Source organism: Cherax quadricarinatus, chromosome 70 (genome assembly GCF_038502225.1).
Source record: "Cherax quadricarinatus isolate ZL_2023a chromosome 70, ASM3850222v1, whole genome shotgun sequence".
Classification (NCBI taxonomy): Eukaryota; Metazoa; Arthropoda; class Malacostraca; order Decapoda; family Parastacidae; genus Cherax; species Cherax quadricarinatus.
This window is the reverse complement of record NC_091361.1, coordinates 647,622-667,689: the sequence shown is the minus strand read 5'-3', so window position 1 is coordinate 667,689 and position 20,068 is coordinate 647,622.

Genomic DNA, 20,068 nt, shown 5'->3' with positions numbered 1-20,068 from the left:
ATGGTGCAGTTGTTGAAAAATCTAAACCTATTAAACTCTCCTGCCACAGAGCTAATCCTGAAAAGCAGAAGCTACTTCAGCAGGAGGCAGCATTTCTGTTAGAACACAGGTTTGTGGAGGAGTCATCTAGTCCATGGGCTTCACCGTGCATCCTTGTTAAGAAGTCTGATGGAGGTTTTCAAATGTGCACAGACTATAGTAAGGTGAATGAGGTCATTATTCCAGATGCTTCCCCTCTGCCACGTTTGGATGATGTAGTCGACTTCGTGGGTATGGGTACTTTTGTATCAAAATATGACTTCCTTTAATGGTTACTATCAGGTACCTTTGACAGAAAAGACAAAGGAAATCTTTGCTTTCGTAATTCTAGGAGGTAATTATCAACATGCAGTAACTCCCTTTCGGATGCGGAACTCGCTGGCATCGTTCAAAAGCTGATCCATCAGGCTATTAGAGGACTTGAAGGCACGGCAGCCTACCTAGATGATATTGTAGTTGTGTCCGATACTTGGGACCAACTTATGTTCAAACTTAAAGTTCTCTTTGAGAAATTTCAAAGTTTCCAGTTAACTGTTAATTTATGTAAGTTATTCTTTGGCCAGTCTACTGTTACTTTTTTGGATCATGAAGTAGGTAGTGGTAAAGTGGCCCCTAAATTTGCTAAAATTCTTTCCATTAAAAATTATTCAGCACCTCATGATAGGAAATCCCTCCATCGTTTCTTAGGTATGGTATGGTCAGAAGACTAAGTTTAAATGGACCACAGAGTGTCACGACTCATTTAACAATGCCAAGTGGCTACTTTGTACTGTACCCGTTCTTCTGTCTCCTGATTTCTCGAAACATTACAAGTTGATGCTTGTGAGTCAGGGGTAGGGGCAGTACTTCTATAAACAAATAGGGCAGAGTGCTTTCAGCCTGTGGCTTACTTCTTGACCAAGTATCAACCTCACCAGAGGGCTTACTCTACAATTGAAAAAGAAGCCCTCGCTCTGTTATTGGCATTAGAACATTTCGAGGTCTACGTGAGTCAGTCGTCCCAAGTGGTCACAGTCTACAGTGACCATAACTCTCTTGTCTACCTCAACTTCATGAAGAACTACAACACACACCTCATGCGTTGGAGTCTCTGGCTGCAACCATACAATATGAATATTGTACATATTTCCAGCAAGGATAATAAGTTTGCTGATTCTCTATCCCATATTTAAATTTAAGTTAGGATGTGTTAGGTCAGAATGTTTCAGGGACTATATGGGCAGCCTAGCTCTTCCCCTCCCACTTTTGTATATATAAGAATTTTTAATGTTAATGGTGAGGTGGGGGTTTGGTGAGGGGGATATCCTGCTACCACCCACAGGTGTCTTGAACCTATGTTAGTCATACTGTCCACTGTCTCGCTCTAGTTTATCTCAAGAAAAGTTGAGCTCTGTGTAATGAGTTGGTTCCATTATTGTTCAGTGCCATGGCGGCACACTACCCAGTCCTGGCCATTAGAGCCCTTTTAGGTCAGGGGTGTGGCATGCAAAGAGTACGTTACACTTTATTTGGCGTTTGTACACACTCCCATATAGGCTGCCTCCCAACCAGTGAGCCGGGAGTTAAAGGTTTAACGATCTTTTGGGGCCCCATTGTTAAATCAGTACCTTGGTTCATTGACCAGTCACAGACGAGCCTGTGAAGTGCTGAGACCATGTGGTGTCACTTGTGGTCAATATTTGCCAGACTCGCCTTTAGCCAGTTGAAGCACCGTGCTCTCTCAGGCTTCTGTCTTTGCCTTGTCACCGTGTGGTATACTTATATCCAACTCCTGTACATAGTGTACATAAATTTACATAACAGTATAAAAGCCTTTGGTGAAGGAAAATATAAGTTCAATACTACTGCTGTGTTTATTTCACTCCAACCCATTACGACCAGGTCAACAGGTCATTATTACCTGTGCTGGTAATAAGTGAAATGCTGGATATACACTCCTTTGCTGCAAATTATATGACTTATTAATCTACAGCCTATGTGGACCCTGATACAGCATCCTGAAGGGATTTCCATGGATCGGCTGCTGGAAATCGTGTTGTTAAAAGATAAGTAACGCTTGTGTTATGGTTATTAGCTTGCAGGAAAGTGTACTTAAACCAGTTCTCTACAGATACAGTCAAATTACAGCATTTACGGTCACAACAACCAAACCACTGATGCTAATTATCAACATGCCAAGAGTCAATTTAAGGACATGTTTGAAAACACTGAGGAGATAAAGATAGCTATATATTATCGGTTCCCGACACGATCGTCGGAGCCTATAGAAGTTTCACATTGAAGTTATGAGTCTGATAGCATTGTATGGCGCTGGTAGGCTTAGCGCTTTCTTGTGACTGTAAATATGATTCAGACAAACAGACTCTGAGATTTATGTGACTGGGTAAGTCAGAATGGCTCGTTAGTCATATAATTCAAAGGAAGCTCGCTAGTACCCCTAGACCTGGAGTTACATTTGAGATATCGGACGACCCAGTTTAAAACTAAACAAATCATTGAAGGGTTGGGAGATCTTGTCTCCCACTTGAGCATAGGTGAGGGGAAGAAACTACCCACCAAAGGGAAATCTGACAACCATTCCAAGCACTCGGGAGACACCCTACCAGGGTCGGTACTTATTATGCCCATAATATGTCCCCGGACAAGGGGCCCAAAGAAGGAGTCACCATGGCTATCAGTATAAGACAGTGTGTGTTCTGCAAAAGTGGAAATGCTAGTTTAAGGTGCTCAGGCTACACCACCTACGGCCAAAGGCTCCAGCGGATAAAGAAGTTGCGACTCTGTTTTAAGTGTTGTGGAGAACACTATGGCAGGGATTGCAATGTTCAACTCAGTGAGTTTCGTGGCTGTCGGAAAGGCAAACACCGCAGCGCACTTTGTCCATTTGAGAAGAGGCAAGCTCAGACCAAGGGAAGCACAGTTCAGGAAAGGGTGGAGAGTAAGCCCAAACCCGAGGTGGTAGTCAATATAGTGAACATGATAAGTGGGCCTGGTCCTAGTGGGAGATTCCAAGCCTCTGTGGCTTGAGCCACCATCATGGCAGTTGTAAACAGGAAGAGGTCCAAAACAATCCAACTGATTTTTGATGCCCGGGCACAAAGGTCTTTGATAATTGAGACACTGGCAGCCAAGTTGAAATAAAGATCTGATAGTAAGGTCAACATGACTTTGGAGGGGTATGATGTCGCTGTCAAATTGGGCGAACATCGCAGGCAGGTCACGGCCTTGATAGTGAAGAGATTACCTAAGATCATTACCACCAAAGATCTGGCTGCAGCAGTCAAGCGTTTGAAGGAACTAGGTGTGAGGCTGGCAGAGCCAGATATTATCACAGATACAGTCAGGAATGTGGGAATTTTGGAGGGGACAGACTTCATGGACGAATTTGTGTCTACAAGAAGAACTATCAAGGAGGGTATTGGCCTGTATAGGGTAGGGTACCATCTCATTTTCTCGCGACGCCCGGTAATGAAGGTTCTAGCTTTCAGACGACTGAAGCTGTGCTAGTGATGCGACTCGAACTGCGTGAAGACCTACCAGAAACACAAGTCGGCACGACTGATGGAGAACCAGTCCATAAGTAATGGGATTTGGATGTGGTAGGAATTAAAAGAGATCAACTGACCCCAGAACATGAAGAAACCTACCGAGATTATATGAACCACGTGCAGTTCGAAGACGGTCAGTACTGGGTGCGACTGCCCTGGCAACCAGTGTACCCTAATCGGTTCACTAATTTTAAGAAGGAACGATGTTAGCTGAACACACTGGTAAGCAGCTTGACCAAGAAAGAGCTCGTTGAGAAGTACGTTGATATCAAGGAACAGTTGGCCCTTGGTGTCATTGAGAAAGTGCCTCATGCCAGTCCTGGAGAAAATACCCATTATCTGCCCCACATGGCAGTCACCAAGCAGTCAATGACTACTCATAAGAGTGATCTTCAACTGCAATACTCAGGCTAGTCCTGGAGAATGACTGTCTGTTCACAGCACTGTCTTTGATACAGACACTGGCAGATGTGTTACTTTAGTTCAGGACAGAGCAGTATGCGTATACAGCAGATTTCAGTAAAGTTTTTCTGCATACTGGGCTGCAGGCTCAGAATAGAGATTACACGAGATTTTTGTGGTTGGCAAACGCCAACGTACGAGGTTCAAGGCTCCAGTTCACCGTTCTTGCTGCAGGCTACCATCAACTACCATCTGGCACATTGTGTCAGTCCACTTGAGACTTTATTTTACGTAGACAATATGCAGGGCACTACCTCAGACCAAAGACTATTAGTGGACATTCACTGCGAGTCTAATCGAGAGATGCTCTCAGTTAACATGCCACTGAGAGAGTGGACAACGAACAATCTCACGTAACGAGACATAGTGGAGCAGGATTATGAAGGTTACAGAATGACTGCGGTAACGTCCGTATTAAGACTGGAATGGGAAATTGAGGAAGACAGACTTAGAATAAAAGGAAACCTGATGATGAAGGGAAGATAACCAGAAAGTCCCTATTGAGTAAAGTGCAGACTGCCTTTGATCCCTTGGGTATGTTGACACCCATTACCATCCAAGGAAGGATGCTAGTGCAACGGACCTGGGAGTTAAACCCGGGTTGAGCTGACACACTGCCAGAAACCATCAGTCAGGAGTGGGATCTGGTTAGCAAGGATATAGCAAGAATGCACGAGTTTGCATTCCCTGGGTCCCTCGGAAACAAGGGGAGAGATTATGATTTACATGTCTTCTGTGATTCTTCCTCCCTAGTATATGGGACAGTAGCTTATTTAGTGGCAGGGGAGTAGGTCAATTTAGCCACCAGCAGAGCGCGAGTGACATCCCTAAAGGAGTGCTCCATCCCAAAGCTGGAGTTACAGCAATGTTGTTGGGAGCGAGACTAGGGAGGCATGTAAAGGAAGTGTTGAGTAACCAAAGAGTGACAAATACGTAAATATGGAATGACTTGGAAATTGCTTTACAGTGGGTCAAGAATGACAGGTCTAAACTGCCTTATGTTAGGAATTGGGTGAAAGAAATACAGAAACTGCAGTTTACACGTGCCAACTGACCAGAACCCAGCTGACCTGATCAGCAGAGGGTGACACACAGAAAGCTGGGCAAGACGAGATTTGGTTTAAAGGCCCTTGCTGGTTGCCAGTGAAAGAGGACTGGCTGGATCAGAAGCTCAAAGAGGAACCAGCTGCACCGTACACTTTCTGGGGGGGGGGGGACCAGACACTGAGTTGCTTGACCCCAAACGCTACTCCTCGTTGAGAAAACTGGTCAGAGTCACAGAAATGGTGTTCTGATTCGTTAAAAATCTGAATGACAAGGTAGGCCGAGGACGCCAGTTGTCAATCTCTGATTCTAGAGAGAATTGGATCCAACAGTACCAAAGGGAGAGGTTTCCAGGAGTCTTGAAGGTGCTGGCGACTGGATAAGTGGACGAAACGTCTGCTTTTGGGTCGATCATAGATTCGGGAAATCATAAACTGGTGCACTCATTGCGGTTCCGATCATTCAGGACTAAAAAGGTGTGGGAGAAGACTACACAATGCTGATCTCAACTATGGAGCCAAACACCCCGTGCTACTGGGGAAGGATGGGTGGTTGATGGAACTGGTGATACACAATGCTCACCAGAGGACTATGCATGGAGGGTTTTGAGATACCCATACATGCATTCGTCAGAATTACTGGGTACTTAAAGGTCGAGCCGCCATCAAGAAGATGATCAGGAATTGCACCATCTGCTAATGGTACGATGGGAGGACCTTAAAATATCCTGGGCCGCCACTGCTGCCCCACAAGCGGGTGCAGAGTGACAGGCAATTTGAGACTGTAGGTATAGACTATACTGGGGAAATCATCATAAAAACCCTGGAGGAGGGGGGTAGGCCCAAAGAAAGTGTATGTCTACCTGTTTACTTGTGCAACTACCCAAGCACAAGTTGGCAAAAGATATGTCGACTGACACTTTTGTAAAACTGTTCAAAAGGTATGCGGTGGTTTTCTTACCCATAATTGGCTATAACTGACAATGGAATAAGCTTCAGGGCAGCTGACATAATCTTTAGAATCCTTCTGGATGCGGAGGAGGTGTGTGAACATCTGAAGAAGATAGAGAGTGAATGAAAGTTCATAGTTCCTAAAGCATCTTGGCAAGGGTGTTTCTATGAGGGCATTGTGGGCACTGTGGGCATTGTGGGCATTGTGGGCACTGTGGGCATTGCAGCACAGTTAAAAGATGCATTCGAAAGGTCATGCATGGTAAAAGGGTGAACACCGAAGAATTGCAGACAATCTTGGCCAAAATAGGAGTGAGAATTAACAGACCCTTGGCCTATATGCAAAACGGTATTGACGACCTGGAGACTCTCACTCCAATCACATGCTATTTGGAAGGAGGGTCGAGCCTTTCCCGGCTATTTTGAGCCGATCCTACAGGAAGCAGAACTATCATGGGCCAGAGGGACCCCCACTGACGCCTATATAAGCGCCAGTCTCCTTGCCTATGCTCCAGAATATCTACAACCACGGTGCTCTCCACACCAACTCCAAGGCTGAGGGACTGATTGCCTCATCTGCATTGATAAAGCCACTGGATGGCAAAACGTCTACAATAAAGATAACCAGATGTTGCACAAGTGTCTTAACTTTCATCTTGTTGGTATTGTATACCTTTCTTGCACATGGACAGCATTGTTCAGAGGATAATCCTTTCACATACCTGTCAGTCACTGAATTTCTCTTGGTTCTTCCATTAATTCTGCTCTAAACGGAAGACAAAGCTGCTCATAGTAGAGGGAAGCCATCCTCAAAATCTCAGGCAGCTAAGAACGGAGAGAACACTTGTCACGTCTTCACAGGAGCAAGTCCACATCACCATTTAAATTGTGCAGCTCAGTTCTGGTCTCCATAATACAGGATGTACATATGTATACATTCCTAAATAACATTCAGAGAAGAATGACAAGAATGTAGATAAATGGTTCATAGAACCGACAAGTTGATAAATCAGACACATGTGCAAAACATGGGTATCTATATTAAGGAAAGTTTTCGCCACTCAGTGGCTTCATCAGTCCTATACAAAGAAGAATGGTGGGGATCAGAAGGCGTTTGCGGTAATCAGTCCCTCAGCCTGGAGTCGATTTAGTCAGTACATCAATCTTTAAAAAAAAAAATACACTGAAGAAAGGTGAGGGGTGACAGTCATAGGCGATAAATTATTCCCCACCTATAGGGCCAACAAGAATCGTAGTGGAGTGGCGATGTTTGTTAGAGATAATTTAAACTGTTCCACTACACAAGATATAAAAGTAGAAGCGACAGACACAAACTATTTGGCTACAGTTTCTCGAGGGACGTGATTCACGGCTCCCAAGTTTTGAACTCGGTAAACTTCTATGGAACGAAATTACTGAAACATCCGACACAAAAATATTGTTAATAGAAGATTTGAATTTTAGCCAATATGAATGAAGCAATTTGACAAGATGTCGTTAGTCTAGCGACTAACATAACATAACATAACGTAACATAACATAACATAACATGTGTGTACATGTTATGTTATGTTCTGTACATAGTTCTACTGTCTTCAAGTTATGTTCTAGAATTTGTATTGATAAAGCCACTGGATGGCGAAACGTCTACAATAAAGACACCCAGATGTTGCACATGTGTCTTAATATCATCTTGTCGGTATTTTATACCATTCGTACACAACTTGTCAGACACTGCAACATCATGGAATCTTAATTCTGAGGACATGTACATAACCTCCACGACTACGACAACTACTACTACAACTAACCCATCTCTTTGGGAAGGACCTACTTCCACTGGGGAATCCGCCTACCAGTGAATATGCCCTCGTCTGCTACACCTGACGTTACTATATAAGCGCCAGGCTCCTTTCTTCTGCTTCAGAATCTCCACGACTATGGTGCTCTCCGCACCTACTCCTAGGTTGAGGGACTGATTACCTCATCTTCTGTACATAGTTCTACTGTCTTCAAGTTATGTCCTAGAATTTGTATTGATAAAGCCACTGGATGGCGAAACGTCTACAATAAAGACACCCAGATGTTGCACATGTGTCTTAATATCATCATAACATAACATAACATAACCTATGACAACTCCCCTCAAGTTAAGAATGTTAGTTCTCCATACACTGAGAATTTGTCCATTTTGCCGAATGCCCTAAAAAAGATTCAACATACAAGTAGTCTTCGAGAATTCAAGGACGGTGAAGATCATGTTGATCAAGAAATTCACAAAAAACGGTTGTAGGCGGTGTTTACAGAGTTCGGTGCAGAGAATCCACTTTATCTCGTGTTCGACAGTCATGCAAACCCTTTGATGTTAGGTTAGCACAAAACCGATAGTTGATTCGAACACCATAAGAATCTAGTGCCATATTTAATCACACAAAGGCAGGCAATGAACCTGCAAAATGATCGGAATTAAAAATTTAATTTCTAATTCATCATGGCTGGAAAGACATATCTTAGAATCGGTAACAGAAACTAATTATACAAATGTATTTCGATGTCATACGGTTATCATTCATTTAATAATGAGAAATTTCAATAACCCTGAACTGTTCCATTACATCGACTACACAGTTTTTTCTTGAACAAAGAAATTAAAAATGTTCTGCTAAGTGTATTTGATTAAAGTGGTTAATTCGTTAGGAAATTTCAGAGCGAAGATAAACATTGCAACAAACGTGAATGAAAGATATAGAAGTTTGATACTTGATACATCATACGTGATAAATATTCCTCTTTTTGATATTACACAATCAAAACTTATTCACTGACTTTTTCTACTATTTCTTAATATGCTTCCTTAAAACTTTGGCATCTGGCATCTGGCATCTGGCATCTGGCATCTGGCATCCGTCAAATGGAAAACATGTACACAAGTAATGTTTCCGAATCTTCCCTATTAGAAGCTCTGGACCTGTTAATATCTGGTCCTCGGTTCGAGTCTCCTTCATTCTTTCTGTTCATTCACTGACATCCGTTTATTGCAGTGTAACCAGACTTCACTCTGAACAAAACTCATAATAAAATGGAAGATTTACTAAGCAACTATGATACTTATGTACTGTGGAATAAGAGTCAACTTGAACAGGTTAATTGTTCTTTTAAAGTAAAACGAAAGAGATTCTCAAGAGGAATGATAATTTCATCATCAGGAATGATAATTTCATCATCAGGAATGATAATTTCATCATCAGGAATGATAATTTCATCATCAGGAATGATAATTTCATCATCAGGAATGATAATTTCATCATCAGGAATGATAATTTCATCATCAGCAATGATAATTTCATCATCAGGAATGATAATTTCATCATCAGGAATGATAATTTCATCATCAGGAATGATAATTTCATCATCAGGAATGATAATTTCATCATCAGGAATGATAATTTCATCATCAGGAATGATAATTTCATCATCAGCAATGATAATTTCATCATCAGGAATGATAATTTCATCATCAGGAATGATAATTTCATCATCAGGAATGATAATTTCATCATCAGGAATGATAATTTCATCATCAGGAATGATAATTTCATCATCAGGAATGATAATTTCATCATCAGGAATGATAATTTCATCATCAGGAATGATAATTTCATCATCAGGAATGATAATTTCATCATCAGGAATGATAATTTCATCATCAGGAATGATAATTTCATCATCAGGAATGATAATTTCATCATCAGGAATGATAATTTCATCATCAGGAATGATAATTTCATCATCAGCAATGATAATTTCATCATCAGGAATGATAATTTCATCATCAGGAATGATAATTTCATCATCAGGAATGATAATTTCATCATCAGCAATGATAATTTCATCATCAGGAATGATAATTTCATCATCAGGAATGATAATTTCATCATCAGGAATGATAATTTCATCATCAGGAATGATAATTTCATCATCAGGAATGATAATTTCATCATCAGTTATCATCCAGAATGTATCTCTTACTTACGTATATAGGATGATTAAAACACACAAAGTTACCAATCCTCTACCAACAGGATTGGTTATTTAATCAATAACAAACTGCGGCTAGCCAGGGAATCGAACAAGTGTTGTTTTAACCCTCCTCGTGGGAAGATCGAAAATTCACGAACCACTGGACCATACAGTCCTACAAACATGTGCCAGAGAACTAGGCTTACGCATACTTCATGCAGCGAGGACATACGCATACTTCATGCAGCGAGGACATACGCATGCTTCATGCAGCGAGGACATACGCATACTTCATGCAGCGAGGACATACGCATACTTCATACAGCGAGGACATACGCATGCTTCATACAGCGAGGACATACGCATACTTCATGCAGCGAGGACATACGCATACTTCATGCAGCGAAGACATACGCATGCTTCATGCAGCGAGGACATACGCATGCTTCATGCAGCGAGGACATACGCATGCTTCATGCAGCGAGGACATACGCATGCTTCATGCAGCGAGGACATACGCATACTTCATGCAGCGAGGACATACGCATGCTTCATGCAGCGAGGACATACGCATACTTCATGCAGCGAGGACATACGCATACTTCATGCAGCGAGGACATACGCATACTTCATGCAGCGAGGACATACGCATGCTTCATGCAGCGAGGACATACGCATACTTCATGCAGCGAGGACATACGCATACTTCATACAGCGAGGACATACGCATGCTTCATGCAGCGAGGACATACGCATACTTCATGCAGCGAGGACATACGCATACTTCATGCAGCGACGACATACGCATGCTTCATGCAGCGAGGACATACGCATGCTTCATGCAGCGAGGACATACGCATACTTCATGCAGCGAGGACATACGCATACTTCATGCAGCGAGGACATACGCATGCTTCATGCAGCGAGGACATACGCATACTTCATGCAGCGAGGACATACGCATACTTCATGCAGCGAGGACATACGCATACTTCATACAGCGAGGACATACGCATGCTTCATGCAGCGAGGACATACGCATACTTCATGCAGCGAGGACATACACATACTTCATACAGCGAGGACATACGCATGCTTCATGCAGCGAGGACATACGCATACTTCATGCAGCGAGGACATACGCATACTTCATGCAGCGAGGACATACGCATACTTCATGCAGCGAGGACATACGCATACTTCATGCAGCTAGGACATACGCATGCTTCATGCAGCGAGGACATACGCATACTTCATACAGCGAGGACATACGCATGCTTGATGCAGCGAGGACATACTCATACTTCATGCAGCGAGGACATACGCATGCTTCATGCAGCGAGGACATACGCATACTTCATGCAGCGAGGACATACGCATACTTCATGCAGCGAGGACATACGCATACTTCATGCAGCGAGGACATACGCATGCTTCATGCAGCGAGGACATACGCATACTTCATGCAGCGAGGACATACGCATACTTCATGCAGCGAGGACATACGCATACTTCATGCAGCGAGGACATACGCATACTTCATACAGCGAGGACATACGCATGCTTCATGCAGCGAGGACATACGCATGCTTCATGCAGCGAGGACATACGCATGCTTCATGCAGCGAGGACATACGCATACTTCATGCAGCGAGGACATACGCATGCTTCATGCAGCGAGGACATACGCATACTTCATACAGCGAGGACATACGCATACTTCATGCAGCGAGAACATACGCATGCTTCATGCAGCGAGGACATACGCATACTTCATGCAGCGAGGACATACGCATACTTCATGCAGCGAGGACATACGCATACTTCATACAGCGAGGACATACGCATACTTCATGCAGCGAGGACATACGCATACTTCATGCAGCGAGGACATACGCATGCTTCATGCAGCGAGGACATACTCATGCTTCATGCAGCGAGGACATACGCATACTTCATGCAGCGAGGACATACGCATACTTCATGCAGCGAGGACATACGCATGCTTCATGCAGCGAGGACATACGCATGCTTCATGCAGCGAGGACATACGATGGTGTGGTTGCCTCCGAGCTAATTTCATTCTGCTCCCCGTGTGGTGTAGTAGCCTCCACAAGCAGTACACATATTATTGTAACCACGAAAAAGTAGTATTTAATCAATAACAAACTGTGGCTTGCGAGGGGATCGAACCCGTGTTGTTTTAGCCCTCCTCGTGGGAAGAGAGAAAATTTACGATGCCTAAACCACTGGACCATACAATCCTACAAACAACATGCTGAGTGGATAAGGTGATATGTACGTTGTGTTTGCCTCTTGAGGCGGGACAATGTGTCGTGGGGTCGAACCCTCGCCTGCTGCAGTTTGGTAAATGATTCAAAACCACTTCTTTCGTGGTTTCATTGCCATATAGAGTACTTGTGGAGTCGAGTATTCTAACAGAAGGAGGTTGAAATTAATCCTTAAGAATACCACTGCCACGAGTGTCCTCGGATCATGAACAACACCTAGCTCTGCTGGATGCGTGATCTTTGTAGGATTGATGGCTGAGAGGATAAGGTGACATGTACGTTGTGTTGTCTCTTGAGCTTGGATAATTATATATATATATATATATATATATATATATATATATATATATATATATATATATATATATATATATATATATATATATATATATATATATACATGTCGTGCCGAATAGGCAGAACTTGCGATCTTGGCTTAAATAGCAACGCTCATCTTGCCATAAAGGACAAGTGAAAAATTGTGTATGCAATAATTTCGCCAAAATCGTTCTGAACCTAACGAAAAAAATATATTTGGTTGTGTTTGTTCAGTACTAAATTAGTGTAAACGTATTTAAAATATATTTAGTTGGGTTAGGCTAAAATAAAATGCTCTTGTTATAATAAGGTTAGGTAAGTTTTCTAAAATATTTTTGGTGCAAAATTAAAATTTTTTACATTAACATTAATGAGAAAAATATATCTTTAAACGTATAAGAGAAAATTTTAGAAAGGACTTAATTTTAAATGAGTTCTTGCTAATTGACCAGTTTTACTTATTCGGGACGACATTTTATATATATATATATATATATATATATATATATATATATATATATATATATATATATATATATATATATATATATATATATATATATATAATGTCGTGCCGAATATGCAGAACTTGCGATCCTGGCTTAAATAACAACGCTCATCTTGCCATATAGGACGAGCGAAAATTTGTGTATGCAGTAATTTCGCCAAAATCATTCTGAACCTAACGAAAAAAATATATTTCACTGTGTTTGTTTAGTATTAAATTACTGTAAACAAATCTAAAATGTATTTAGCTGGGTTAGGCTAAAATAAATTGCGCTTGTTATAAAGAGGTTAGGTAAGTCTTTTAAGAGTCTTTTGATGCAAAATTAAAAATTTTTACATTAACATTAATGAAAAAAATATATCTTTAAACATATAAGAGAAAACCTTAGAAAGGACTTAATTTTAAATGAGTTCTTGCTAAATGACCAGTTTTACATATTCGGCACGACATATATATATATATATATATATATATATATATATATATATATATATATATATATATATATATATATATATATATATATATATATATATATATATATTGTAGTAGGTTGGTAGACAGCAACCACCCAGGGAAGTACTACCGTCCTGCCAGATGACTGTGAAACAAAAACCTGTAACTGTTTTGCATGATGGTAGGATTGCTGGTTTCTTTTTCTGTCTCATAAACACGCTAAGATAACAGGGATATCTTGCTACTCCTACTTACACTTTGGTCACACTTCACAAACACGCACATGCATATATATATATACATACATCTAGGTTTTTCTCCTTTTTCTAAATAGCTCTTGTTCTTTTTTATTTCTTCTATTGTCCATGGGGAAGTGGAAAAGAATCTTTCCTCCGTAAGCCATGCGTGTCGTATGAGGCGACTAAAATGCCGGGAGCAATGGGCTAGTAACCCCTTCTCCTGTATACAATTACTAAAAAAGAGAAGAAGAAAAACTTTATAAAACTGGGTTGCTTAAATGTGCGTGGATGTAGTGCGGATGACAAGAAACAGATGATTGCTGATGTTATGAATGAAAAGAAGTTGGATGTCCTGGCCCTAAGCGAAACAAAGCTGAAGGGGGTAGGAGAGTTTCAGGGGGGGGAAATAAATGGGATTAAATCTGGAGTATCTGAGAGAGTTAGAGCAAAGGAAGGGGTAGCAGTAATGTTAAATGATCAGTTATGGAAGGAGAAAAGAGAATATGAATGTGTAAATTCAAGAATTATGTGGATTAAAGTAAAGGTTGGATGCGAGAAGTGGGTCATAATAAGCGTGTATGCACCTGGAGAAGAGAGGAATGCAGAGGAGAGAGAGAGATTTTGGGAGATGTTAAGTGAATGTATAGGAGCCTTTGAACCAAGTGAGAGAGTAATTGTGGTAGGGGACTTGAATGCTAAAGTAGGAGAAACTTTTAGAGAGGGTGTGGTAGGTAAGTTTGGGGTGCCAGGTGTAAATGATAATGGGAGCCCTTCGATTGAACTTTGTATAGAAAGGGGTTTAGTTATAGGTAATACATATTTTAAGAAAAAGAGGATAAATAAGTATACACGATATGATGTAGGGCGAAATGACAGTAGTTTGTTGGATTATGTATTGGTAGATAAAAGACTGTTGAGTAGACTTCAGGATGTACATGTTTATAGAGGGGCCACAGATATATCAGATCACTTTCTAGTTGTAGCTACACTGAGAGTAAAAGGTAGATGGGATACAAGGAGAATAGAAGCATCAGGGAAGAGAGAGGTGAAGGTTTATAAACTAAAAGAGGAGGCAGTTAGGGTAAGATATAAACAGCTATTGGAGGATAGATGGGCTAATGAGAGCATAGGCAATGGGGTCGAAGAGGTATGGGGTAGGTTTAAAAATGTAGTGTTAGAGTGTTCAGCAGAAGTTTGTGGTTACAGGAAAGTGGGTGCAGGAGGGAAGAGGAGCGATTGGTGGAATGATGATGTAAAGAGAGTAGTAAGGGAGAAAAAGTTAGCATATGAGAAGTTTTTACAAAGTAGAAGTGATGCAAGGAGGGAAGAGTATATGGAGAAAAAGAGAGAAGTTAAGAGAGTGGTGAAGCAATGTAAAAAGAGAGCAAATGAGAGAGTGGGTGAGATGTTATCAACAAATTTTGTTGAAAATAAGAAAAAGTTTTGGAGTGAGATTAACAAGTTAAGAAAGCCTAGAGAACAAATGGATTTGTCAGTTAAAAATAGGAGAGGAGAGTTATTAAATGGAGAGTTAGAGGTATTGGGAAGATGGAAGGAATATTTTGAGGAATTGTTAAATGTTGATGAAGATAGGGAAGCTGTGATTTCGTGTATAGGGCAAGGAGGAATAACATCTTGTAGGAGTGAGGAAGAGCCAGTTGTGAGTGTGGGGGAAGTTCGTGAGGCAGTAGGTAAAATGAAAGGGGGTAAGGCAGCCGGGATTGATGGGATAAAGATAGAAATGTTAAAAGCAGGTGGGGATATAGTTTTGGAGTGGTTGGTGCAATTATTTAATAAATGTATGGAAGAGGGTAAGGTACCTAGGGATTGGCAGAGAGCATGCATAGTTCCTTTGTATAAAGGCAAAGGGGATAAAAGAGAGTGCAAAAATTATAGGGGGATAAGTCTGTTGAGTGTACCTGGTAAAGTGTATGGTAGAGTTATAATTGAAAGAATTAAGAGTAAGACAGAGAATAGGATAGCAGATGAACAAGGAGGCTTTAGGAAAGGTAGGGGGTGTGTGGACCAGGTGTTTACAGTGAAACATATAAGTGAACAGTATTTAGATAAGGCTAAAGAGGTCTTTGTGGCATTTATGGATTTGGAAAAGGCGTATGACAGGGTGGATAGGGGGGCAATGTGGCAGATGTTGCAAGTGTATGGTGTAGGAGGTAGGTTACTGAAAGCAGTGAAGAGTTTTTACGAGGATAGTGAGGCTCAAGTTAGAGTATGTAGGAAAGAGGGAATTTTTTTCCCAGTAAAAGTAGGCCTTAGACAAGGATGTGTGATGTCACCGTGGTTGTTTAATATATTTATAGATGGGGTTGTAAGAGAAGTAAATGCGAGGGTCTTGGCAAGAGGCGTGGAGTTAAAAGATAAAGAATCACACACAAAGTGGGAGTTGTCACAGCTGCTCTTTGCTGATGACACTGTGCTCTTGGGAGATTCTGAAGAGAAGTTGCAGAGATTGGTGGATGAATTTGGTAGGGTGTGCAAAAGAAGAAAATTAAAGGTGAATACAGGAAAGAGTAAGGTTATGAGGATAACAAAAAGATTAGGTGATGAAAGATTGAATATCAGATTGGAGGGAGAGAGTATGGAGGAGGTGAACGTATTCAGATATTTGGGAGTGGACGTGTCAGCGGATGGGTCTATGAAAGATGAGGTGAATCATAGAATTGATGAGGGAAAAAGAGTGAGTGGTGCACTTAGGAGTCTGTGGAGACAAAGAACTTTGTCCTTGGAGGCAAAGAGGGGAATGTATGAGAGTATAGTTTTACCAACGCTCTTATATGGGTGTGAAGCGTGGGTGATGAATGTTGCAGCGAGGAGAAGGCTGGAGGCAGTGGAGATGTCATGTCTGAGGGCAATGTGTGGTGTGAATATAATGCAGAGAATTCGTAGTTTGGAAGTTAGGAGGAGGTGCGGGATTACCAAAACTGTTGTCCAGAGGGCTGAGGAAGGGTTGTTGAGGTGGTTCGGACATGTAGAGAGAATGGAGCGAAACAGAATGACTTCAAGAGTGTATCAGTCTGTAGTGGAAGGAAGGCGGGGTAGGGGTCGGCCTAGGAAGGGTTGGAGGGAGGGGGTAAAGGAGGTTTTGTGTGCGAGGGGCTTGGACTTCCAGCAGGCATGCGTGAGCGTGTTTGATAGGAGTGAATGGAGACAAATGGTTTTTAATACTTGACGTGCTGTTGGAGTGTGAGCAAAGTAACATTTATGAAGGGATTCAGGGAAACCGGCAGGCCGGACTTGAGTCCTGGAGATGGGAAGTACAGTGCCTGCACTCTGAAGGAGGGGTGTTAATGTTGCAGTTTAAAAACTGTAGTGTAAAGCACCCTTCTGGCAAGACAGTGATGGAGTGAATGATGGTGAAAGTTTTTCTTTTTCGGGCCACCCTGCCTTGGTGGGAATCGGCCGGTGTGATAATAAAAAATAATATATATATATATATATATATATATATATATATATATATATATATATATGTCGTGCCGAATAGGCAGAACTTGCGATCTTGGCTTAAATAGTGTGAGGGAAAAGTTCAATAGATAGGAGTAGCGATATAGTAACAATAGTTTCATTGCCGGCTACTAGTTAAGGTAGGGTAAGTCAAGCTCCCGATTTTCCCCGCCTTTTTTCCCCCTCCCTAAAAGTGATAGTTTGACTGCCGGCTGCTTGTTAAGGTAGGGTCAGTCTAGCTTCCGCTATCCCTTCCCCTCCCTCTTCCCCCCCTCCCCCCCGAAAGGTGACGTGTGGGGCTCTGGTCAAACAGTAAATCACTCGACTCACAGCTCCCAACACTACTGTAAGTACATGCCTGCCTTGTATTCTAGTGGATTTATTGGTTAAAAGCTTCACTTTTGACCAATAATAAACTTAGTTCTTTCAGTCTTGCTCTAGGTTGACTGTTGTAATAATCACCACGTCTTTTGAGTATTGTACTTGCCATGGAGAGTGATTATTTAAGCAGTGGGTAACCTGTCAATCTTTTCAGCTTGGATGACAGTGAGGGTCACCTGTCAATCAACGAGAAGAACAGGAGACGGACTAACGTCCTGGAGACGTCCCATTTTGGATTTAATTACCTGTGCACCTGTATGAAATTGCAGGACGTAACCCCACATCATTGCATCGGTAAAGAACCTGCTTTCCTGTCATCGGGATACTACTCACGGCTCTATCTACTGTGAAGAACTAGCCAGTGGGTCGTAACCAACACCTGCGACCCCCCCTCCCCATCATCAGCAACGGCTACGATTTCAACAACAACAGTGTCACCAACACCAGACACCCCTATACATATTAGCGTTGAATTCAGTTATCATTCATATTTTTCATTTTTCATTTTCTTTAATGTAGGATTAATATTTCATATTTAAGTATTTTATATTTTCTATATAATAAAGTGTTTATGTTTGTCTGTTATTATTTCTTTTTCTATTCACTAATTTTCCTGAGGAGGAGCCAGCCTGCGTAATACTGTCTGAAGTTGTTACAGGGCTGAGTAAGCCTTCACAAATAGCAACGCTCATCTTGCCATATAGGACAAGTGAAAATTTGTGTATGCAATAATTTCGCCAAAATCATTCTGAACCTAACGAAAAAAATATATTTCACTGTGTTTGTATAGTGTTAAATTATTGTAAACAAATCTAAAATATATTTAGTTGGGTTAGGCTAAAATAAATTGTTCTTGTTATAATAAGGTTAGGTAAGTTTTCTAAGATTGTTTTGGTGCAAAATTAAAAATTTTTACATTAACATTAATGAAAAAATATATCTTTAAACGTAATAAGAGAAAATTTTAGAAAGGACTTAATTTTAAATGAGTTTTTGCTAATTGACCAGTTTTACATATTCGGCACGATATATATATATATATATATATATATATATATATATATATATATATATATATATATATATATATATATATATATATATATATATATATATATATAATTAACACATTGTCCGTTTACCACCAACGCAAGGTGCCCCCCCCCAAAAAAAAAAAAAAAAAAAAAAAAAAAAATCACTATCATCCAATACATCACTGTCTTGCCAGAGGTATGCTTACTCTACAGTTATAAAACTGCAACATTAACACCCCTCCTCTAAAGTGCAGGCACGTTACTTCACATCTCCAGGACTCAAGTGTGGAATGCCAGTTTCCCTGAATCCCTTCATAAATATTACCCTTCTCACACTCCAACAGCACGTCAAGTCTTTAAAATCACTTATTTCCATTTGCTCCTATCTACACGCTCACGCATGCTTACTGGAAGTCCAAGCACCTCACACACAAAACCTTCTTTATCACCTCCCTCCAACATTTCCTCTACCCCACCTTCCCTCTTCTAAAGACATGTACGCTCTCGAAGTCATTCTATTTTGTTCCATCCAACCTCTCTACATGTCCGTACCACATTAACTACTCCTTCTCAGCCCTCTGGATAATAGTTAATCCCACACCACCTCCTAATTTTGAAACTACGAATTTTCTGCATTATACTCACACCACACATTGCCCTCAGACACGACATCTCCACTGCCTCCAGTTTTCTCCTTGTTGCAATATTCACCTCCAATGCTTTGCACCCATTTAAGATCGTTGGTATAACTATACTCTTATACATTCCCCTCTTTGCTTCCATGGATAAATTTCTGTGTCTCCACAGACTCCTCAGTGCACCTTTCGCCTTTATATTCTCGTCATTTCTATCATTCACCTCATCTTTTATAGACCCATCTGCTGACACAATCACTCCTAAATATCTGAATATATATTCACCTCCATACTCTCTCCGTCCAATCTGATAACCAATCTTTCTTTACATATTTTTATTTGTTATCCTCATAATCTTACTCTTTCCTGTATTCACTTTTCTTTTTTTTTCTTTTACATACACTACCAAACTCATCCACCAACCTCTGCAACTTCTCTTCAGAATCTTCCAAAAGCACAGTGTCATCAGCAAAGAGCAAATGTGACAACTCCCACAAAGTGGAATTTGTCACCTCTTGCCAACACCTTCGCATTTACTTCTCTTGCATCCCTATCTAAAAATATATTGAACATCCATGGTGACATTACACATCCTTGCCTACTTTTACATATTCTAACCTAAGCATCACTATCATCGTAAAACTTTTAACTGCTTTCAATAACATACCTCCTATTCCCTTT